Raw genomic sequence first — 25547 nt, forward strand, 5'->3', positions numbered from 1 at the left:
TTCAAGTGTAGAAGCATTTCATTATGTAATGTTACAATTTCAAAAGAAGTGTTTTGGGCTAAAAAATGCTTTCTATGAAGAAGCTGACAGATGCTCAGTAAACAAGAAGAGAATAATGACACAATCTTTTTCAAATGAAATCATAATTACGGATCTTAATGACCCACAAACTATTTGAAGCCCATATTTGTATTCAGTATGAAAAAAGTCCTCTTACTGAGGTTTGCAAAAAAAAATATATTACACTACAAAAATACCAAAAATTGCAGGTAATAGTTCAGGGGATTTTGTAAATAAAACCTTTTCTTTTAAAACTGTATTATAACTATGAAACACTTCTCTTCTTGAAATGATTATGAGAAATATCTCATAATTTTTCCCTATGTCAACACACACCCAACACATAGGAAGCAAATAACAACACAGTCTTTTTAAAAGGCAGTTGTTTAATTACAGGCCTTGATGATACCTAAACAATATCTCAACCCAAGAAACATATTTACCACAAAAAAAAGCCCTTATACTGAAGTTTTCAAGGAAATCTATTACCCGAAGAAAAATACCAAAATTTGCAGGGGATTTTTTAACCCAAAAAACTTTTTCATTTAAATTTACTTGAAATAATCCTGGAAATTATCTCATAATGCTCCCTAAGTCAACACATACCCAATGAATACAAAAAAAAATAATATGGCAATCCTTTTGAAAGGTAATTCATTAATTACATGCTCTAGTAACCCTAAAACAATATTTCAAACACAGATTTGTAGTCAGAGTGAACAATACTCCTTATACTGATATTTTCAAGAAAATCCATTATCCATTACCAAATAGGAAAAATTTTTGACCAAAACCTTTAACTTTTAAAACTGTAATATACGAAAATGAAATACTTCTATACTTCAAAAGTTTCTCTTTTACACGCTTATCAGTTAACACATTATCTAGTAATGCCGTTTGACCATCTCTCCTACTTACATATGTATACTTGTGTATATCCCTGTTTTTAAACCAGTTATTCCCAATCACCAGTCCTTTTTCAGCACACAAATTCACAAGCTCTTCACCATTTCCATTCACAACACTGAATACCCTATCTTTTTTTTTTTTTTTTTCAAACTATTCACCATTTCCCGCACCAGCAAGGTAGCGTTAAGAACAGAGGACTGGGCCTCTGAGGGAACATCCTCACCTGGCCCCCTTCTCTGTTCCTTCTTTTGGAAAATTGAAAAAAGACGAGGGGAGGATTTCCAGCCCCCCGCTCCTTCCCTTTTTAGTCGCCTTCTACGACACGCAGGGAATACGTGGGAAGTATTCTTTCTCCCCTATCCCCAGAATACCCTATCTACACCAGTTATACCCTCCACTGCCACATTACTCACCTTTGCATTTAAATCACCCATCACTAATATCTGGTCACGTCAACCAAAGCTGCTGACACTCACTCAGCTGCTCCCAAAACACTTGCCTCCCATGATCTCTTTTCTTATGATAAGGTGCACAATCACCAAAAATCAACAATCACCCAGAACTATATATTACAGAGGTCCTTATCTTGTATGTTTTTCTGTAAGAGTTTTTACACTGCCTACATTCTGTCAGTTGTCCAGAGGCAGTCATTTCTCTATCATTTGCTGTTAGATAAATTGTGTCAGTCCATACGTTTGTAATGACAGAAGTGGTGGTTTGAGTTTTGGAAATATTTTTTTGACATTCATTCCACTGTTTGGGAACAAAAAATCTCAGTATAGTTGAGATGTTTTTCTATACAGTACTCTGTGTTCGCTGTAAAGTATAAACTGAGAGTGACAGAGAAATACAAAATCTACAGCTTTGAAACAAGGCTGCAGTTGCATATCTCCAGAGAAAATAACCTAATTGCTCTTATTTGCTTAAGGTTACTACTAACACTATTACAGTTTTGTTAAATTACAAAGTGTCACATTCTTTTTGAAAGAGAAAAGAGAGATGTATTGATGCTACATAACAGCAAAGGAGTGCAAGTGAGTGGAAGATAACAAATAGGGTCACTGGTGAAGGGGGGAAATGGAGAAGTGGTAACAGGCAGACATGAGATGAAGAGGAAATGAAGTTTACTTTGAAGAATTGTTGAATGTATGATGACTGGTTAACTGACACACGATGTTTGGGATGGAGAAGTATGCAAAGTGAGTCATTCTTGTTTAAACCACCCATCTCTTAAAGCTAGTCTCTTGCTTCAAAACTCCTGAAACACACACTCATCTGTTCCTTAAACCTTTGCCTCTTATTATTTTGCTTTAGGTAAAGTATTCAAGGGAAAAAGATGGATCTTTTCAAGGATTATGACATTGATAATAGATGTAATTTCCAAAAGAAAAATAAGAAATTGAAGTTTATGAAGCCATAAGAATAAAGTCATATATCCCCTGGGGATAGGGGAGAAAGAATGCTTCCCACGTATTCCCTGTGTGTCGTAGAAGGCAACTGAAAGGGAAGGGAGCGGGGGGGGCTGGAAATCCTCCCCTCTCGTTTTTTTTTAATTTTCCAAAAGAAGGAACAGAGAAGGGGGCCAGGTGAGGGTATTCCCTCAAAGGCCCAGTCCTCTGTTCTTAACGCTACCTCGCTATCGCGGGAAGTGGGGAATAGTATGAAAAAAAAAATCTAAAGTAATAATATATATATATCAGCATCAGATTGGGGAAGAGCAGTGCGGTTTCAGAAGTGGTAGAGGATGTGTGGATCAGGTGTTTGCTTTGAAGAATGTATGTGAGAAATACTTAGAAAAGCAAATGGATTTGTATGTAGCATTTATGGATCTGGAGAAGGCATATGATAGAGTTGATAGAGATGCTCTGTGGAAGGTATTAAGAATATATGGTGTGGGAGGCAAGTTGTTAGAAGCAGTGAAAAGTTTTTATCGAGGATGTAAGGCATGTGTACGTGTAGGAAGAGAGGAAAGTGATTGGTTCTCAGTGAATGTAGGTTTGCGGCAGGGGTGTGTGATGTCTCGATGGTTGTTTAATTTGTTTATGGATGGGGTTGTTAGGGAGGTAAATGCAAGAGTCCTGGAAAGAGGGGCAAGTATGAAGTCTGTTGGGGATGAGAGAGCTTGGGAAGTGAGTCAGTTGTTGTTCGCTGATGATACAGCGCTGGTGGCTGATTCATGTGAGAAACTGCAGAAGCTGGTGACTGAGTTTGGTAAAGTGTGTGGAAGAAGAAAGTTAAGAGTAAATGTGAATAAGAGCAAGGTTATTAGGTACAGTAGGGTTGAGGGTCAAGTCAATTGGGAGGTGAGTTTGAATGGAGAAAAACTGGAGGAAGTGAAGTGTTTTAGATATCTGGGAGTGGATCTGTCAGCGGATGGAACCATGGAAGCGGAAGTGGATCATAGGGTGGGGGAGGGGGCGAAAATTTTGGGAGCCTTGAAAAATGTGTGGAAGTCGAGAACATTATCTCGGAAAGCAAAAATGGGTATGTTTGAAGGAATAGTGGTTCCAACAATGTTGTATGGTTGCGAGGCGTGGGCTATGGATAGAGTTGTGCGCAGGAGGATGGATGTGCTGGAAATGAGATGTTTGAGGACAATGTGTGGTGTGAGGTGGTTTGATCGAGTAAGTAACGTAAGGGTAAGAGAGATGTGTGGAAATAAAAAGAGCGTGGTTGAAATAGCAGAAGAGGGTGTTTTGAAATGGTTTGGGCACATGGAGAGAATGAGTGAGGAAAGATTGACCAAGAGGATATATGTGTCGGAGGTGGAGGGAACGAGGAGAAGAGGGAGACCAAATTGGAGGTGGAAAGATGGAGTGAAAAAGATTTTGTGTGATCGGGGCCTGAACATGCAGGAGGGTGAAAGGAGGGCAAGGAATAGAGTGAATTGGAGCGATGTGGTATACAGGGGTTGACGTGCTGTCAGTGGATTGAATCAAGGCATGTGAAGCGTCTGGGGTAAACCATGGAAAGCTGTGTAGGTATGTATATTTGCGTGTGTGGACGTGTGTATGTACATGTGTATGGGGGGGGGGTTGGGCCATTTCTTTCGTCTGTTTCCTTGCGCTACCTCGCAAACGCGGGAGACAGCGACAAAGTATAAAAAAAAAAAAAAAAAAGATATATATATTATATATGTTTTATCGAGGATGTAAGGCATATGTACGTGTAGGAAGAGGGGAAAGTGATTGGTTCTCAGTGAATGTAGGTTTGCGGCAGGGGTGTGTGATGTCTCCATGGTTGTTTAATTTGTTTATGGATGGGGTTGTTAGGGAGGTGAATGCAAGAGTTTTGGAAAGAGGGGCAAGTATGCAGTCTGTTGTGGATGAGAGAGCTTGGGAAGTGAGTCAGTTGTTGTTTGCTGATGATACAGTGCTGGTGGCTGATTCATGTGAGAAACTGCAGAAGCTGGTGACTGAGTTTGGTAAAGTGTGTGAAAGAAGAAAATTGAGAGTAAATGTGAATAAGAGCAAGGTTATTAGGCACAGTAGGGTTGAGGGTCAAGTCAATTGGGAGGTAAGTTTGAATGGAGAAAAACTGGAGGAAGTGAAGTGTTTTAGATATCTGGGAGTGGATTTGGCTGTGGATGGAACCATGGAAGCGGAAGTGAATCATAGGGTGGGGGAGGGGGCGAAAATTCTGGGAGCCTTGAAGAATGTGTGGAAGTCGAGAACATTATCTCGGAAAGCAAAAATGGGTATGTTTGAAGGAATAGTGGCTCCAGCAATGTTGTATGGTTGCAAGGCGTGGGCTATGGATAGAGTTGTGCGCAGGAGGGTGGATGTGCTGGAAATGAGATGTTTGAGGACAATATGTGGTGTGAGGTGCTTTGATCGAGTAAGTAATAATAGGGTAAGAGAGATGTGTGGTAATAAAAAGAGCGTAGTTGAGAGAGCAGAAGAGGGTGTTTTGAAATGGTTTGGTCACATGGAGAGAATGAGTGAGGAAAGATTGACCAAGAGGATATATGTGTCAGAGGTGGAGGGAACGAGGAGAAGTGGGAGACCAAATTGGAGGTGGAAAGATGGAGTGAAAAAGATTTTGAGTGATCGGGGCCTGAACATGCAGGAGGGTGAAAGGCGTGCAAGGAATAGAGTGAATTGGAATGATGTGGTGGTATACTGGGGTCGACGTGCTGTCAATAGATTGAACTAGGGCATGTGAAGCTTCTGGGGTAAACCATGCAAAGTTGTGTGGGGCGTGGATGTGGAAAGGGAGCTGTGGTTTCAGTGCATTATTACATGACAGCTAGAGATTGAGTGTGAACGAATGGGGCCTTTGTTATCTTTTCCTAGCGCTACCTCGCTCACATGAGGGGGGAGGGGGTTGTTATTCTATGTGTGGCGAGGTGGTGATGGGAATAAGTAAAGGCAGACAGTATGAATTATGTATATATATGGATATGTCTGTGTGTGTATATATATATGCATACATTGAGTTGTATAGGTATGTATATTTGCGTGTGTAGACGTATATGTATATGCATGTGTATGTGGATGGGTTGGGCCATTCTTTCCTCTGTTTCCTTGCGCTACCTCACTAACGCGGGAGACAGCGACAAAGCAAAATGAAATAATATAAATAAATAAAATATATATTATCCTAAGGAAAATACTAAAAGTTGCAGGTAATGGTTCAGAGGATTTTTTAGACAAAAAAATGTTTTCTTTTCGAACTGTATTATGATGAAACACTTCCTTACATGAAATATTATTGAGAAATATCTCATAGATTCTTCCATATGTCGACACATACCCAGTAAATACAAGGTGAGTAAATTTCCACCCCAGAATTGTATTTAGCATGAAAAATATTCCTTATAATGATGTTTTCAAGGAAATCTATTATCCTAAAAAATATCAAAAATTGTAGGTAATAGTTCAGGGGATTTTTTAGCACGAAAAGCTTTTTCTTTAAATTTGTAATACCATATACTGAAATTCTTGTATAGTTGAAATAATCATGGAAAATATCTCATAATGCTCCCTAACTTGACGTACCCAGTAAACACAAAGAAAATATGACAGACTTTTGAAAAGGTAACCCATTAATTTAATGCAGTAATGACCCCCAAAACAATATTTCAACCCAAGAGATTTATAGTCAGCATGAAAAATAGTCCTTAAATGAAGGTTTTGAAAGAAATCTATTACCCTAAGAAAAATAGCAAAAATTGCAGGCAGTAGTTTAGGAGATTCTTTTTACCCAAAAAAAAAAACTTCTAAGAATTGTAACATCACATGATGAAATGCTTATGTACTAGAAATAATCATGGAAAATATCTTATAATGCTTCACCTCACTGACAAATGCCTGATAAATACAAAAAGAATCACACATTTTTCAAATGTAATAACATAATTACAGAACTAAATGGCCCCTAAACATAATTTCAACAACATAGTTATATTCAGCATACAAAGTCCTACTCAGGTTTTCAAAAAAATCTATTACACTATGAAAAAATCCCAAATATTGAGGTAATAGTTCAGGGGATTTTTTACTAAAAACAAACCTTTTCTTTCAAAACTGTAATACACCATAATGGAATGCTTCTATAGTTGAAACAATCATGCAGAAATATCTCACAATGCTCCCTAAGTCAAGACATACTCAATGAGTATGAAGAAAATAATATGAAAACCTATTTAAAAGGTAATTAAAGATTTTAATGCAGTAATGACCCCAAAACAAAATTTCAACCCCAGATTCGTAGTCAGCATGAAAGATGGTCCTTATACTGAGGATTTCAAAGAAATCTTTTACCTCTGAAAAGTACCAAAAATTGCAGGTAATAGTTTGAGGGATTTTTTAGCCTTAAAAAATCCTTCTTGTAAAATTGTAACATCACACAACAAAACGCCTCCATACTTGAAATGATGTTGGAAAATATCTCATAATGTTTACCCTAGCCAACAGATGCCTAATGAATGCAGAGAATCACAAAATCCGTTTCAAATTTAATAACATAATTACAGATCGTAGTGGCCTCTAAACATAATTTCAACAACATGGTCGTATTCAGCAGGAAAAACAGTCCATCTCAAGTTTGCAAGGAAATCTATTACCCTCTGAAAAATACCAAGTATTGCAGGTAATTGTTCAGAGGATTTTTCTAGCCCTAAAAACTTCTTATGAAATTAACATCATGTGATGAAATGCTTCTGTAATTATAATAATCATGGAAAATATCTCATAATGCTCCCTAGGTTAATACATACCCAATAAATACACAAAGAAAATAATATGACAATGTTTTTAGAAGGTAATTCATCAATTACATGCCGTAATGACTGTAAAACAGTATTTTAATCCAAGATTCGTAGTCAGCATGAAAAATAGTCTTTATACTGAGGTTTTCAAAGAAATGTAATACCCTCTGAAAAATTTCAGGTAATAGTTCAGGGTACTTTTTAGCTCAAAAAAATCTTTTTAAAATTGAAATATCACTCATGAAAACACTTCAGTACTTGAAGTAATCTTGGAAAATGCCTCATAATGCTTCCCGGGAAATAGCTGACAGATGCCCAATAAATAAGAAGAGAATAATTACACAGTCTTACACAGTCTTTTTCAAATGTAATCAGTTGCAGGCCTTAATGGCCCCTAAACATAATTTCAACCCCGTATTCATATTCAGCATGAAAAATAGTCCTTATACTGAGGTTTTCAAGAAAATCTTGAAACTGCTTTTGTCAAGTCAAAAGCCTCAAGTACTACTCTTCAGCACTTTCTTTTCCCTTTTTAATGAAATGTTTTCTTCCTTCAGTTCAAAAATCATCCTCAGTCTCCTGCTTCCAACCTCTTATCTCACTCACTCACGTAGGTTTGGTTTAGTTTATCTCCTGGTTAAGTTCCTGCAGTATTAGTTATCCATCTCCATTTCCCTGGTGCTTTCTGAAACTCTCCATCTTCACTTCTCATGCATTCAGTCCAAGTACTGTGTACTTTACGTAACTTGCCCTCACCTGCTGTCTATAATTTCCATCATAATTCTTGTCAGATTCAGTGGCCTCTCATCTTTACATTTCTGTCATGTAGGCAGTTTTGAATTCTCCATTGGTATATGTTTGTACCTGCATTTCATTTTGCTTGTTCCACATACAACTCTTTTGCTAAGGAAGTATATTCTCATGTTCCAGCTACTCTATGTTCCAAGTATTTGCTCTTGTTATTGATTCTTTCCTGACTTCAGAAAACAGTTCTGTGTTAAATTGTCATGGCATCCTAAGAATGCTATGTAGAAGTCTCATCGTAATTTTTTTCTCTTTCATTCAATGTAAGAAAAAATAGATTTTCTTTCTTTAACTCTTTCTGCTCACTTCTGGTACCATTCTGGTAGTATGTAGGTTAATTATCTATGCAGTGTAAGGAAGGAATTCTATTCTATACTCGTGAGGCCATCCCCTAGGCTGTGTGTGTGTGTGCATGTGTGTGTGTGTGTGTGTGTGTGTGTGTGTGTGTGTGTGTGTGTGTGTGCATATTCATCATCATATGTCCAATACACTTTAACATCTATTAACCGCTAGGTCCTTTCCAACAGATTCGGTTGAAGCAGCAGGCCCAGACAGGTGCTGATGCCAGCACAGGTGCTGGTTATGATACCTCACCAACCAACACTACCAGACTGAGGCACAAGAACAGCTTTCGGGTGAAAGGTATCCTTAACAAACTTCTGAATAAGGACCGGAAAACAAAATCCTGTGAGAATCTACATGTGTTATGAGGCTTAGAACACACAGGATACATATCATACACTGTACTAATGAGCATCGTACATCATACTGAAGACTATCATACACTTAATATATTAACTAAAGAGTACGTTTCAGTATACTGAAGAGTTCTTTCCTTGTCTTAGTATCTTTGTGAACTATCCATACTGTTGTGAAGCTAACAAGGATTAAACTCAGTTCATATATACTGATCTAACAGTACACATCATAACTTGAGACTAAACATCAAATCATTGCCATTCAGAAAACATCTTTGGCTTGATCTTGGAAAATTCAGTCAAATTTGGTACTTCAACATGACTTTCCACATAATGTAAACCTGTTGGCTGGGTCACAAATGCATATCAGAGTTAGCAAATAACATTGTAGTCCCTATGTTTTAGAGTTTGGTGTCCATAAAGTACATTCTTATGTTTCATGGATGAAATACTATCAATTCTAATGTTGCCTTCCTAAATTTTAATGTTTTCTTCTTTGTAAAGGGGGTTATTGCTTATTGACGATAGGAGAAGAGTAACAAGATATTGTTTATAATCATGATATGAGATTAAGCATGTGGTAGAATATTCCAACTGAATTAAGTGTTAACATGCCACATCAGTTTAATGCTGTATGTCCTATAAGAACCTGATACTTAATCATATCATACCAGTAACTGATGACAATCATATGTAACTGAAGATATTTAGAAGTAGTTAGTGCTGGGATCTATACAGTGGGTTACATATACACATACTGAGTCTAAACATGAACATTTTGAAATCCTAAAGGGACAAAAGTTGGGTTCTGAAATTTGAATTGACATTTTTTTCTTGTCAAGGGGATGACTTGTAAGCATAGAATGTAAGGGTACAGCACTCGCAGTATAAATCCAGACAAGCTTCTCTGGCTTTCCTGCCTTCTGTGTTGTGCTGATGGTAGGATATTGCCACACCACAACCCTCTAGACCTCCTTTCTCATACATACATCTCACTCATTTATGTAATAATATAATAGAAAATGAATGTAATAGAAAAATAGAGGGTAAGATATGTAGGAAAAGCAAAGAAAACTGGTTCCTGTAGGAAAATTTATTTATTTTTTCCTCAGATTTCATACTCCAATTTCTTTCCAAGAAGGGATTGACTGTCCACTAAGCATAGATGAGAAAATAGACACTTGAAGGAGTTGGGGTCCTTCCTCTGTTGTACTCTTTTTTTAATGTAGTCAAAACTTTTGGTGTTTGATTATAGGTTTCCTGTAGTCATGCATTGGCTTTGTGGATAGCATGTGTCCTAATATTTTCAGACATAGATGTACTTTGGTTTAGTAGATCCCTGCACCACAACTCTTTCAAGGAGTCATGAAGGTTAACATCCACAATTGGTAGCTATGATAATACTGTCTTTACAGGCGCTGTTGTGTTCCCGACATGTGTAGTTTGTGGATTCTCGAATTATATTCTGACTATTTCGGTCACATGGCTGATTTCTGTCCACATAAGGCTTTAATTGTAGTTTGGATATGGGTATGTTGTATGAATGAGGAAGGGAGACTGACAAGCTGAGTATACTTCAGCAGCAGCAGTACTAGCATCCTAGAGAAAAGGTACTTCGAAAAGAGATTTCTTTTCTTTAGCATTTTGTTACTGGTGAGTTAACATACTTAAAGACAGCACCAATGATGATGATTTAAACTGGGTAAGAAGTTTGAAATGAAAGGGTAGACAACTGTTTCTGCAGGGGAGAGAAGTTATGTAAAATTTACAATGAAGGAGTAGGAACATGGGTAACCTTAGCTAAAAATACAGAGGAAATGTTAAGAAAGAGGGAGTAGTTCAATAAAAGATATCAGAAACCAAAGCAGCTTCAAGATATGCTATAACAAGAATATTGGTACCACTCCATTTAGCCAGCCAGCACATCTATGGGATAATATTACTATGAACAGATATAGTAGGATAAGGAAAGATGTACTGTAAAACTTTGAAAAAAATATTGTTGACTTAGCAGGAAGTAATCCAAAACATTATAAATTCATCAGGAGGAAATTGTCAGTTATAGAATAGCAAATCAGGCCAAGGGATTTAGAGTGAAGTGTTATTGATGGTAATACAAAGACAATACAATCCCCTATCCCTGGGGATAGGGGATTAAGAATATTTCCCACGTATTCCCTGCGTGTCGTAGAAGGCGACTAAAAGGGGAGGGAGCGGGGGGCTGGAAATCCTCCCCTCTCGTTTTTTTTTTTTTTAATTTTCCAAAAGAAGGAACAGAGGGGGCCAGGTGAGGGTATTCCAAAAAAGGCCCAGTCCTCTGTTCTTAACGCTACCTCGCTAACGTGGGAAATGGCGAATAGTTTAAAAGAAAAAAAAAACAAAGAAGAAAGTGGCATGTTTTAAATAAGATCAAAAGTTAAAACTAATAGATGAGGAAATTAAAAAGCATTCCCCCCTTGGTATGCATGCATGATCAGTTGTAGGATGTACGATGATGGAGTAAGATATCTCATGAGGGTGGACTAGGAGATAGCTGTGGAATTGTCATATCAGTAGTAAAGTACAGGACCCTCTTTTATCTCAGAAGAGGATCTAGTCGGACTAGGAGATAGCTGTGGAATTGTCATATCAGTAGTAAAGTACAGGACCCTCTTTTATCTCAGAAGAGGATCTAGTCTTCGATAGGAGCAGATAGGCTCATCTGGTGTTGTATTGTGAGCTATGGACTCAGATTTTATCCTCATAGAGTGATCCCTGCTATGGAAGAAATAATCTTTTACACCTTTCCTTGCAAAATACTCTGATATTTAACCAAATTGTGCAACCCTTCTGTAAAGATATATGACTGAAAACTTACTTAAGATTTAGTCTCACTTTGTTACAAAGATCTTTGTTGTTGTCCAAAAGCATGACACAAAGTTGCACATAATTTACAAAATATCAGCTAAATGTTCTGCTAAAGCCATGGAGCGAGCCAATGCAAGTAGAGGCTGTCAGAGATTGTAGTGAACACTGGAATAAACACCAGAAAAATTACACATTGTTATACATTCTTAGTAATGAATCCCATAACAGGACAACTGGAGAGCAGGAAAAGCAACAACACTCCCATTTACAGTAATTAAAATTGTAGAGGCAGATTTGATGGTTTTTATAGAAACACAAGATATTCACTCAGTGGTCCAGAATTTCAATCTTGGTTTCATCATTTATCATTATGTCATGAAAAATATGAGATACTTTCTATCCTACTCTGTTGTAATATATGTGTGGTTAGGGATGATGATGTATTAACGAGAGGAGACAGAAGATTAAGAAAACCACTGAAGGTCTATCATGGGTTTCATCAATACATTGAGATACACTGAGGGTGGTCCTTGCTTAGCATTTTCTATATGATACCATGTAATCACTACACATTTCCTCACATTCATTTAGACTTTGTTTCTTTCTGCTGTTCCTTTTTGTTAGCGCATTCTTGCAAAGTCCTACCTAATCCTTAGTGTCCCTGTGTTCTTACCATTCATCGTATATTTATTACCCTTATCTAACATTTCATTTCAATTTCAACACTTACAACAAACTCATTCCATTTTTATTACAACTTATCCAACCCTTTTACATATCATTGAACACAATTCCAACATTCATATTCTCATGAGCACATACATGTTGGATATATAACCCTTCAGAACCACTCCTTCAGATGTAAACTAGAGTTCTTTGCATTTATCAATCTGTTCATTGCTCAGAGTTTCAAACCCAAGTCTTTATGTCATTATCCTTTCATAAAAAAAAAAGAATCTTGTTGAATGATCTTCATGGTCAGTTATTTCCTTTCCATATTACAATTCTATCATATTTCGCATTGCATCCCCAGAATATCATTGACATATACACAGTCATCATCATTATCATTTTATACTGGTAATTGCTCCCGGACTCCTTAAAGTTCCAGGAGCTCTTGGAGCTTCAAGGTTGTGCTTCTTCCAGTAGCAAGGAAATATACTCCTTTGGAGTAAGTTCTATGATGATACAGCTTCACCAAAGGTGTCTTTTCACTCACAGTGTAACATCTTGCAGGCTGAGTCCAGTAACATCCCATTACTAATAAAACTACATAATATTCAGTATTCCAAGTCTTCATTCCTTCCATTATTCATTGATTCATTCATACATCCTTAGCAGTCACAATTAAGCTACACAATTAATGATATAACACAGCCTGTTCTAACTCTTGACTTAATTATACAGAGTGTGCAGGTCCTCCCTGCCCTAAAAGATTGTCTTCATAGTATTTCACTAGCTGTAAGCCTTCTTCCGATACCGTATGTGCCTAAGATATCCCAAACACCAAACTTTTTATCTTGGCAGACTTTTTCTTCATGAATGAAAGCTGCATATATATTCTTTCACCACTTTTGATCCCACCAGTATGGTAGAAACATGTAGCATTCATGTTGTATGCACTTATCTGCATGCCTGCATATGTTAAAACTGGTTATGCTTATTGTTAACATCACTTCGTTAAGGTAACTATATGTCCAAAGGACAAATTTCTGGTTCTAGCATTCTCAAGGTAAAGTTTTGATACATAATCATCATTCCAAACAATCTTCTGGCTCTTACTCTTAGTTTTGTTACCTATCGCAAACACCACAGTTCCCCATACATCGTAAATGTTAGCTTTTCTATAATTAATGCCTTTTATCTTTATCCCATCTCCTTTATCCCATCACAGCTTCTGTCAGGCATTTTCGTAAGTAAGCTCTTTGAGCTCTTGCACAAAATTAGATCATTGACTAAAGAAACTGATCCATTATCTTACTTTTACCCTCATGCAGTTTGAGAGAAGTTAAAAGTTAAAATGTTTGTACAGTTCAGTAAGGACAATGGAATAAGAGGAAGGATTTCAATGATAAAAGGCAGTATTCTGCTGCAGCTCTGCAGTGAGTATCAACAGAAAAATGAGAATCTCTTAGAGTCAGAAGTTTGTAAGAAGGAGTTGTGTTTCTGTGTATTATGCCAGTAAATGATAAGTTATAATGACCAGTATGGCTGGTAATGTGCAAGAAGTTTATATGCATTTTCTGAAAATTTAAAATGAAGTTAGGAATGAGAAAAAAGAAAGAAGGTATTGTAAAGAGAATAGTCAATGGTATTAAGGATGGAATGCTGACGTGAAAGAGAAAAAATACGTAAAGAATAAACTATGAAAATGCTGTATTTGAGAGAGAGCTGGGCAGAGATAACAAAAGAAATCTGAATGTATGTTGAAGGATAGGATGTTGCATTATGTGGGCAAAAGGGGGCATCTTAATGGATGAATCTGTAACTTGTGTACAGAGAGTCTGTGCTTTTGGGTTTCAGCATGAACAACTGTACTGAATAAATGGTAGCATAGGAGACTCAGACAGGAGCACTAACAGTACTAAAATCTGTGGATTGTAATAGGTGTTAATTGTATGCAATGACATCATTACAATGAATGCAGACAGCTGGACATTAACCCAGGTATGGTGCTGTTCTACTAAGCATAAGTTACAAATAGGAGTTGTGTGAAAGTTGTGGTGCATTTTAGCACTCTGAATGAAGTTATAACTATGTGAGTGACCTTAGAACTTTGGTGAGCTGGAATTAAGAAATATTTATCTTAAAGAATGTTTTGATTGGTAAACAGGTGGTGCACTGATATAAGGTAATGAAAGGTAAAACTGCTTGCATACATGGAATTACTATTAGGAGGAGTGGAACAGCTTAAACTAATGCATGTGGATAACTGGAGATCAGGATGATGGTGGGAAAGCTGGAGTTTACTGTAGACCTTGCAAAAAGAAAAAAATTTAGTTGCACTGAAAGCTCTGGTGATTGAAAAAATTAAATACAGAGTGTACAAAAAGATTGAAAGGGTAGTTGTTCTCAGTCTGATGTATGATCAGGATAGGCAAAATATACAAGTAGTTGAGAGGGATAACTTGCATAGTACTCATGGAATTAGGAATATAGATATTGAATTAAGATAAACAAGGATATATAGCACGAAAAAGCCGGTAGGAAGGTGTATGGTGTGATGTAGTCATACAAGATGCACAGCAGATAAGGGATTGGTCACAAATTTATATAGTAATGCAGAGGAGGTATATTGTAGTAGAGACGTAAAAGCATAGAGAGAACTGATTATTACCAGAGTAATGACCAGGATTGGGTGGAATGGAAGCATTTTTTTGGTGTATATTGGTAATGTGAACAGAGATGGTGCCATGACATGACAGTTCAACTTTATTCATAGTGAAAAAGTAAAAAGTCTTTGTATGCATGTGGAAGTATATTTCACTTTAAACCTACAGGGTATGGGTAATTTGAGGGGCTATAATTACCAAATCCACAGAAAAAAGAGGAGGAGACTGGTGAGAAGAATGCAAACCATTTACTGTCCACTGATCTTGGATAACTCATGTTGAACAAAATAAGGTCTAATAATAAAAGAGAAGAATAGATTAATTTGGATTGAGTACATTCCTGTGACAGATAATGCACAGTCCTAAATTCATGGCAGTTGTTCATGTTTTCTGGAAGTTCACAAAAAGAAAATAGATCCCATATAGATCCATAGTTTTGTAAACTGTCTCTCACGTGGTCTTTCATTGTTTTCATGATCTTGTTTACATTTATATTTAGGGTACTTAAAGAACTATTTCTGCTCTTGCTGAAGAGGCCCCAAGGTCCCCCTATGTAGTTTGTTACTCACAAAAAAGCTTAAAAAATAGTTTACTATTGAAATGAAGACCTAAACATTCAAGCTGCTGAACAAGAGCAAGTCATCTGCTGAGCTCTTAGCTAAGGACCATAGGGTGAGTGAGTCAATGGTATAAACTAAAAAAATGTATGACAACTGTATCTGGCAGACTTACAGATCACCACTTGTTTGCAAGATATTTGATTGATTAAAGCAGTAAATTATGCTTGGAGAAAGCCATATTTAAAACAAAAATCAAATGTGAAAAGGAGCTTTAATACCAAGCCTGTAATAAAAAGAAAAAAAGGGTTTTCAAAGGAAGACAAGTCTTTTGTTAATGAAATAACCCTAGTGGTGTTTGGTTGGAAAGGTTTAAGTATTGGCTGGACCTATGTAACATAACTGACTGAGGAGCTGTATCATGAGAAACTATACCTTTATAAGAGTTGTCCATCCTCCACTTCATCAAAAATAAGCCCTCTGAATGGGAATCATAAGCATTAAAGTTTTCTGTGACCTCTTTAGTCACCATCCCCATGTTAAGGCCTGTCTACACGAGCGGGCCTGATCGGCGGGTTTGCCCGTTAACGGGCAAATTCTGGCGGGCCTGCCCGTGAATGTTGTCCACACGACCGAAGTGATGAACAGCCGGGCCTGCCCGACAATGTTGCCAGTAGCAGGTGGAGTGCGGTATGAGAACCATGGTGCCTAGCATTGTCAAGAAAAAGATTTTGTGCTCTATGATAATAGCTTTGTGTCTCAAGAAGAAAAAGAAGAAAAGGATATGATGTAAAGATTGGTTAAAGAAAAGAAGTATGTTTGGAAGCACTGCAACAATACTTCATGAACTACAAAGTAGTGAGGAACACGACTTCAGAAATTACCTGAGGATGAGTGAATGCTTTACTCTCTTGCATTCACGCCGAAATTGGTTACGCAGCGTGTCTATTTTCTTTTTTATGTCATCCGTCGTAACGGAAGTACCGTGCTCTCTCATCTCCGCATCAATAGCCTTCACTGCTGTTATGCGTTTGTCTCTGTTCTTATAGCATTTCAGCTTCACATTCCATAAACATGGATTCCTACGATAAAGGTCAATCAAAGTACTAGTAAGTGCTTTAGACCAAAAAATTGTTGGTGGCTCACTAGAGTTATCCTGGGCTGCCATCGTTAAATGTTCACTGTGCTACTATGCCGTGGGATGTGGGATGAAGGCCCGCAGTGGGTTCACGATATTATCTTGCATCTGGCAGGGTAGAAACTCCAGCTACCGGGCACCAGCTCAGTGATTTCGCTCAGCGGGCTTTCGGGCAATTTGATCATTTTGCCAGTCAAATATGCCCGTTAACGGGCAAGCCCACCGATTGGGCCCGCTCGTGTAGACAGGCCTTTATGCAGAAAGAAAACTCACTAGCCCTATGCACTATGCAACATCATGTTCCGAAGAATTGACACCATTCGCCATCATAGACAGTGAACCTCGTGTTTCACCATCAAAATAGTACTGCTATTGCATTAATCAAAACCTTAGCCTCAGAAGGCAAGAAGAGGCATTATATCAAAAAGTGTGAACAAGAGACAAGGAATTAAGAAATTCTGAGAAGCAAAGGGATGGGAATGAACTTGGTAAAGGAGTAGCTCATACAGAAAGAATGGAAAAGGGAAAATACACAAAACTAGTGCATGTGAAGCAAGCAAATGGTAGGAGGCGTATTGGGATCAAAGATGAGTAAATGAGAGTGTCTGTTTGAAGGAGAGCATATACAGAGAAATGTTGGAGATTCTATGAGTGCTATCCGGTTGAAATACAAGGCCACCTGGAGTGAAGTAGGATTCTCAGCATACTACAAGGAGAATTTTTTTTACTGAGCTACTTGGGGTTGATTCTCCTTGGACCACAAGGATTTACACGCTGGTCAACGTGTGAGCACTCACCATGGATCACAAGAAAATATTTCTACATTGGATGGATTTTTCTAAATGGACTATCTTGGGAATACAGTATTCTAAATGGACTAACTGAAGGGGATTTTACCTGGATCACCAAAAGGGGATTCTAGTGGAAAATCTAGAAATGCTTCTATGTTAAACACTTGAAAGGGAATTTTCATGATTACTTCAGCTATAGAGAGGATATTCTGCATGTATCATCTTGAGTGGATTTTACAAGGATTCATCTTCTACTTAGGGTGCTCTTGTATCTAAATTGGAATGGAATGTTCATGACTGATCATGTTAATATACTCTGTACTTTGAGTAGAATTGAACACAGTATTACATCTCATAAATATTCATTCTACACAATTTGTGACAATTTTCAGAACTTATTGTTACACTGCAGTTACATTATAAAACAGATGATATCTACAGTGTCTGCAAAATAATTGTCTCCATACATTTTCAAAGGCGATGTCTCACTTTCAATTTAATACTTTGCCATCTTTCCTTTGGCCTTGATTACCATCTGCAATTGCCTGGGCATGCAGTTTGCAGGGCTCTGTGCACGTAATGCACCAAGACATCTCAGCAGTACCCACATTTTCTTTCTTCCAGATGAGAATTCAGGCTTTTTTTTTATTTTTCTTATAAAGGTAAAAGCAAACCATCTTGAAGTAAAGGTGGAAGAAATACAGTGCCCGGAAGCAAAATTCCAAAAATGAAGTGGCAGCCTGGAAGAGTGGAAAAAAAAAGATAGACTGAGGTACATTGAGTTGGGTTGCTGGTGCTCACAGTATTAGAAACCCTAGTCTCAGTGACCAGATTTTTGATGACTTCACCCTGAGAGCATCTTATGTTTGTACCCACAATAAATCTTAGTCATGTATCACCTTTGAAAATATATGGATGGACATTCTCTTTTGCAGACTATTCTTTCTGTTCATCGGCACTACCCCTGTCAGGTTTATCAGGAATTGTACAAGCATTTAGTACTATAGTGCTGACTTATTTAAACTGCATAAAATTGATGCTTTTTGTGTTCTAATTTATAGCTTTCTTCTACCTTTTCTGCTTCGAGGTAATGTCTTGAACAAACAGTGCACTCATTTGTATATACACACACACACAATCCTCTGCATCAAAACTGCCAAAAACCGTACTCACTTCCTCTCAAAATGGATTCCTATCTTCTTCACTACTTTTACTATTTGTTGTACAAGCACTAACAGTTGCCTGCCTCTCCTAGTCTACTTTCATTCTAACCCACAACTTGCTTCTTTGCACACTTCAGCAATCACACAGTTCATTTCTTGTCGAGAAATGCCTCCCAATCTTTTACTCTTGTCCTCCAGGGGACACTAACCTTGACTTTACCTTGTGAAAATTCCTAAACCACTGTACCCAGTGAGCCATCATCTTTATTTACCTCAAGAGCTGGGTCATCCAGGTTACACTAACCGAACATAGCACCTAAATCTCTGAGTACAGTCATGCACATTTAGACACCCCAACCTGAGCCTTTGAAAAAAGTTCTTCACTTGGCTCCTTCCTCTGGTAACGTTTTTAGAAGGAATTATTACACGAAGGAAGAGTTTCTAACCCTCAACTCCTTCCTGTTTGCTGCCTTTTGTGACATACTGGGATAATTGGGTAGTTCTTACTCCCCTGTCTCCAGGGATGAATCACAAAATAACTTGACAACTTTTGCAGAGTTCACCAAGTCAGCTCTCCCCCCACCCAAATAAAAAGAAACAAGTTATAGGTCAAATCTGTACAGTACTGTTCATCATATCTGTTAGGGTGTTAGGATGTATTGTACTTGTGCATTTTCATGCTGTAGCTTGTTATACACGTCAAAGCCAAGTCCCTTGATTAAAAAGTTCAAGTGGCTACAGTAATCCATATACCCTTTCCTTGCACATCCTTCTTAATTTCATAGTTACTGGTATCCATAACTCACTGACAAGAGCATTAGGTCCCTACTTTATTTAGATATACAGCTACAGTAGGATCAGGCTAGTATATTAAAAGCCTTAAAGATGATTGGTGATATATAGACTAATGTAGTGAAAGCAGCCAAGACAGATATCTTAATAGCTAGATGCTGAGTTCAGGGAAATAGATAAAATGCAGCACGAAAGAGGGATTTGGTATTATGAAAGAATGTTATCAGACTGAAAGATGTTGTGCTAAAGTCATATAATATGTAGACCTTCAGTGAAAGAATGAATAATGAGTGAGAGGATGTTTGTAAGAGAAACCAAATTGTAATGAGTGGGAGGCACTATCACATGATTTTCTAGTGATATGCAGACAGTTTGTAGCCTCTGTATAAGAAATATTCATCATACTCTGTAAAATAAACAAATGGAAGTTCTGTGGTAGAATATTGAGATCTGACTCAAAATATCTTATGAAAGCAGTCTTTAGAATTCTCACTGGTAATTTTAACACCTCTATCTCATACTTTTGCAGTATACACCATTACTGAGTTATCATTATTTTGTACCCCTAGGAACCCTGTTATGGGGCTCTTACGTAGCGGGGTAATCATGGACTTCTTTCAAGTGAGAAGGTCCTCAGTGAAACTGTGCTGTTTTCTGTTGACTGACAATGGAAGAGCCTCGCTAAAGGTGACTTCTCACTTGCACTGTAGCTACCTGCAAGCAGAATCCCATCACACCAACGTACACCTTAATATCATATTTATTCATTTGAACAAATAAGTGGACTACACATGACCTAAAATCTTATCCACATAAGGCAACTAAAAGTAACGAATTAATTTAATGACTTTCATTTTCGAATTTTGGACTGGATAAAATAGTGACTAGTAACATATCTCTTAGTAAAGTTTGAGCTGACGATCAGTGCAGGTCATATCATTTATTCTTAAAGCAAACAATGATTTCTATCATGAGGAATTGTTTTTACTGGCAGATAAATGAAGTAATTGACCAATGATCTTGACCTTCAACATTTTAACTTCTAACCCCCCAAAGATAGGTTATGAGATTAATCTCTGCAAAATTTTGATCATAGTGCCATTATCCATTGCTGAGTAACAGTAAGTACAGACTGACAGACAAATTGACTACCATCATTCCACATTATTTCTATATGTAAAAATGAACTGAGAGAAATAATGAATGTCACCAGCCTTAATGTAAAGTCTCTCACTAATTATGATGTTTGCTCCTAAAAACTTGTGTATTCTGGAATTGAATGAATACAGTCATCACTCTATAAGTGCTTCGTGTATATTTAATATATCTTAGCCTCTTCAGTGCAACTAAATCTGTATGTAGAAAAACTTCTCGAAAATCTGATGTATGGGGTAATGTCATTTACATAAGATGTTCATCTTTAAACAACATTTCTAATTTTCAGTAAAGTAATAATGACTTCTATGTTACTAGTAGTGTTTTGGATCTCACACATGAACTGGTTACCCATTGATTGTACCTACATCCATTGTAACAAAATGGAATATAATGCATTCCAAGACAGTTCAGTGTTAAGGAAGATGTAGCTTTGAGTTTACCAAGACAGAATTAACTTTGTACACTGTCAAGTGGGTTCATAAGAACAAAATGCAGAAACTAATGATAGTGTTATATATATATATATATATATATATATATATATATATATATATATATATATATATGAAAAAAAAATGTGTTTGTATAGGTGATCCCTGATGGAAAACGGCTTAAAACATCTTCAGAATTGTCTGAAAAATAATATTGTTGATACTTTATGTTAAAATAAGTGTGTAGTGTGTATATGTTTGTAAAATATAAAGGTATATCACTAGATATTCAGTTAAAATTGTCTCTTCCAGTGAAAAATTAAAAGCTGAATATATTTGTATATTTCTGATATTTGTAACAACTACTCTCTAGGAACTACATATATCTAAAGCTGTTGATTAATTCAGTTTTTACAGCTCATCAGTCTGGATTAAATACATTTTTTGTCACTCAAGAACAGAAAGCTTTGTGAAAAATGCCATTGTATATTTCTAAATGTGCTTTGATGACCAGTAAATATTTGTTATGCTCTGAATATATGTGTACATGGCTGTGTTTGCTTGTGAGAATGACTGGTTTAAGCGCTGGAAATTTTATTCATCCATCTGTAAATAAAATATTGTAGTGTTGAAATGCTAAAATAGGTAAGTACATGTATGTTACATTTATCAAAGATATTTTTTCAACAATAGTAATGCATGTGTAGCTCAGTACTACTAACTAATCCCCAGATCTTCTTGTTTCTTAAATTCTTGTTCTTGTGACTCAGTAAAGAGAAATCCAATACAGGACACAGCTGGTAAAATTGAATTAAAAAGTATGAGGACAGGTAAAGGTATACATGTTTACTGTCTTTATTACCAGATTTGTCCCACAGCACATGCAGTGGATGAATCACTGATATACAAGAAGTAAGACTGGACTTTGATTGTGCTTCAGATCACGTAATTTTTAAGATGTAATTATGTTGTAATCTTGAGTATTTGTGACTTGTTCAAAAAAAAGTATAGTCTGTGGAGATTAAGATAAGAGTGATCACTTCTGAAGCTAACAATGCATAACTGTGGATAGATAAGAGTGATATAGACATTTTCAACTTATGATGAAATTATCATCTAAAAATATTTTGTCGGAGTTATATTTTAAGACTGCAATTGAAATAGGTACACGTGACTTTTCTTCACTGTATCTTGATATACAGGTAAAAAACATGTCATTTATTCAAAATGTGGGCAAAGTATTGGGTAAATGATTTTTTATATATTTAAAGTCTTTATTTTTGTTATAGGTAAGCACATGCATCTTTTTCTGCATAATTTTCTTCCTGATGTAACATTTTTATATGCAGTGGTAACACTGCATATAAAAGTGATAAACTTTAGACCTATCCTCTATTAGATTTATACTTGGGTCTTTTCATGAACAACTGATAAGTCAAAACAAAGATAACACTTCAGATTTACACACTCTCAACTACATCTTGTGGTACTTTGCATCTTTCAACTATAGCAGCTTGTACTCACATCTCTCAATTTGAAAGCTGAGGTGCAAGGAATACCTAGTATGCCTTCTTAATCATCACTCTAATATATTACAAAAGTTCATTGCTTTGCCAGTGTCTGTTGTCTCTAGAACTGAGTGGGGATGGGGACTGTGGTTGGTTGAAGTCCTCTACAATAAATTGTGAAGTCAGTGCATAGCAAGGTGGTGGAGTGGTAGGGTCTGAAACCATGGTGTGTGGGTGAGAGTGGAATGTTTTATTTGATTCTACTGTGGATCAGTTGTTCACAGAGTTTGAATGCTAAAGATAGAAGTGATATGGGATGGTAAAGGCATAAGGAGTTGGGTGGTTTGGATGGTTTAAAGTTTGATAATATTTTGTAAAGTTCCCATATGTGATGAATTCTGTTGCATAGCCAGGAGTGATTGAAGATATCTGTCAGTGCTTGGAATAAGCATGGGCCAAAGTGGGTAAAGGGGAAATCTCATAGGTTGTCAAAACCTATAGAAAGCAAGTTCTTTAAGGTCTTAATTGCATTTCTTGTATCAGTGGGAGTAAAGGGTGGGTGGGTAGTTGTTTCTGGAGATTTTGTGTAGGATTTTCATGACTTTCCTGTTTAAGTTTGAAGTTGGTTATGGCAGATATTTGAGTAGTGTCTCATGAGTATATTTGTGTGTTCTTTGAGAGAAGGATTTCATTTGAAAGGGTCAGGAGTGCCACTGGAAGTCATGCAGTCATGGGTTACATGAGACTCTGGAAAGAGATCCTGGGTGACATTAGGACTCTTTCTTTGAAAGAGGTCTTAAGGTAATTATAATTAAAAAATATAGTATCATTTATTTATGTACAATACTTCTAGACATCCCTGGGGATAGGGGAGAAAGAATGCTTCCCACGTATTCCCTGCGTGTCGTAGAAGGCGACTAAAAGGGGAGGGAGCGGGTTGCTGGAAATCCTCCCCTCTCGTTTTTTTCAATTTTCCAAAAGAAGGAACAGAGAAGGGGGCCAGGTGAGGATATTCTCTCAAAGGCCCAGTCCTCTGTTCTTAACGCTACCTCGCTATTGCGGGAAATGGCGAATAGTACGAAAAAAAAAAAGAAAACTTCTAGACAAATTTCTGAAGAGTCCTAGTGTTATCCAGGAACTGTCTAAAGGTTCCCACATCCCAAAGCTGTGCTACTTTTTCAGTGACAGATAAATGTAGGCTATAGAGTGAGAAGTTCTTTAAAGAAACTGTACTCCCAATGATACAGCCTCACCATAGGTGGCTTTTCACTTGCAGTGTAACCTCATATAGGTGGATTCCTGTAATACCTAGATTTGATTTGTAAAGATATAGTATTTTTTCATACTTATCGCTGTTGCACCAGGAACAGATGAAGAAATTACGCATCCCTTACATCCATTTTCTAGCTGCTATGTGTAAAGCACTGAAACCACAGCTCCCTATCCTCAACCAGGCCCCATAGACCTCTCCTTGGTTTATCCCAGATATTTCACTTGCCCTGGTTTAGTCCACTGACAGCATATTAACCCCAGTATACCACATCATTCCAATTCACTCTATTCCATGCATGCCTTTCACCCTCTTACATGTTCAAGCTGTGATCTCTCAAGATCTTTTTCACTCCATCCTTCTATCTCCAATTTGGTATTCCCATACTCCTTGTTCTCTCCTTTTCTGACACATGTATCCTCTTTGTCAACCTTTCCTTACTCATTTCCTCCATAAGTCCAAACCATTTTAGCACACACTTTTCAGTTTTCTCAACCAAAATCTTTTTATTACCACATCTCTCTCTTACCCTTCACTACTTACTCTCTCTAACCACTTCACATATCCTCAAACATTAAATTTCTAACACATCCACCCTCTCCCAGACAAATGCATTTACCCCCTTTCAACTCCCCATCCATAAGCAAACATCACACCCATCCCCTGCTGCTGACCATCCTTCACTTGGAACCATTCACTCTCCTCTCTTTCAACTCATACACATCTCTATACTCTTGATAAAAACTTCTAAGTGCTTCTAACAGCTTTCTTCTCACACCAAACATGCTTTTGGCTTTCCACAAGGCATCTCTATCAACCCTATCATATGCTTTTTCCAGATCCATGAATGCCATGTACAAATCCATTTCTGTAAGTATTTCTCAAACACATTCTTTAAAGCAAATGCCTGATACCTGATCTACACATTCTCTACCACTTCTGAAGCCACACTGCTCCTCTCCAGTCTGATGCTCTGTACTTGCCTTCACACTTTCATTTGATACCCTCCTATAAAACTTACCAAGTACACTCAACAAACTCGTACCTCTGTAGTTTGAACACTCATCTTTAACCCCTCAGCCATTACACAGTGGCACTATACATGTATTCTGCCAATCCTCATGCACCTTGCCATGATCCATACATACAGTGAAAATCCTTACCAGCCAGTCAACAATACAGTCACTCCCTTAAGAAATTCAGCTACAACACTATCCACTCCAAATGCCTTACCACATTTCATCTTGCATAAGGCTTTCACCACTACCTCTCTCTTCACCAAAACATTCTCCACAACTTTCTCACTTCGCATACCACCCTGACCCAAACATACCACATCTACCAACCCATCATCAAACACATTCAACAGTCCTTGAAAATATTCCATTTCCTCACTTCATCACTTTCTGTTACCACTTCCCCTTATGGGTACCCCCTTCACAATGTTCCTATTTATTCTGTTTTTTTGCATATAATTAACCTCCTTCCAAAACATCATATTCTTCCTAAAGTTTACTGATATTCATTCACCCCAACTCTCACCTGCCCTCATTTTCAACCCCCTGCACCTTTCTCCACCCTCAGCTTTAGGGAGAATTAAAAGATGTTATGGAAAGAGGTAAATAACGAGCATAAGACGAGAACAAATGGGAACACCGGTGAAGGGGGCAAGTGGGGAAGTAATAACAGGTGGTGATGAAGTGAGGAGGAGATGGAGTGAGTATTTTGAAGGTTTATTGAATGTGTTTGATGATAGAATGGCAGATATAGGGCATTTTGGTCAGGGTGGTGTGTGAAATGAGAGGGTCAGGGAGAATGGTTTGGTTAAAGAGAGAAGAGGTAGTGAAAACTTTGTGAAAAGTGAAATCCAGTAAGGTG

At 37.3% G+C, this 25547-nt stretch overlaps 1 pseudogene; it reads left to right on the forward strand.

The window, feature by feature from the left end:
* Positions 1 to 11718, forward strand: part of LOC139761705 (uncharacterized) — a 311982-nt pseudogene extending 300264 nt beyond the window's left edge.
* Positions 11719 to 25547: the final 13829 nt, after the last annotated feature.

This window comes from Panulirus ornatus, chromosome 41, assembly GCF_036320965.1.
Source record: "Panulirus ornatus isolate Po-2019 chromosome 41, ASM3632096v1, whole genome shotgun sequence".
Classification (NCBI taxonomy): domain Eukaryota; kingdom Metazoa; phylum Arthropoda; class Malacostraca; order Decapoda; family Palinuridae; genus Panulirus; species Panulirus ornatus.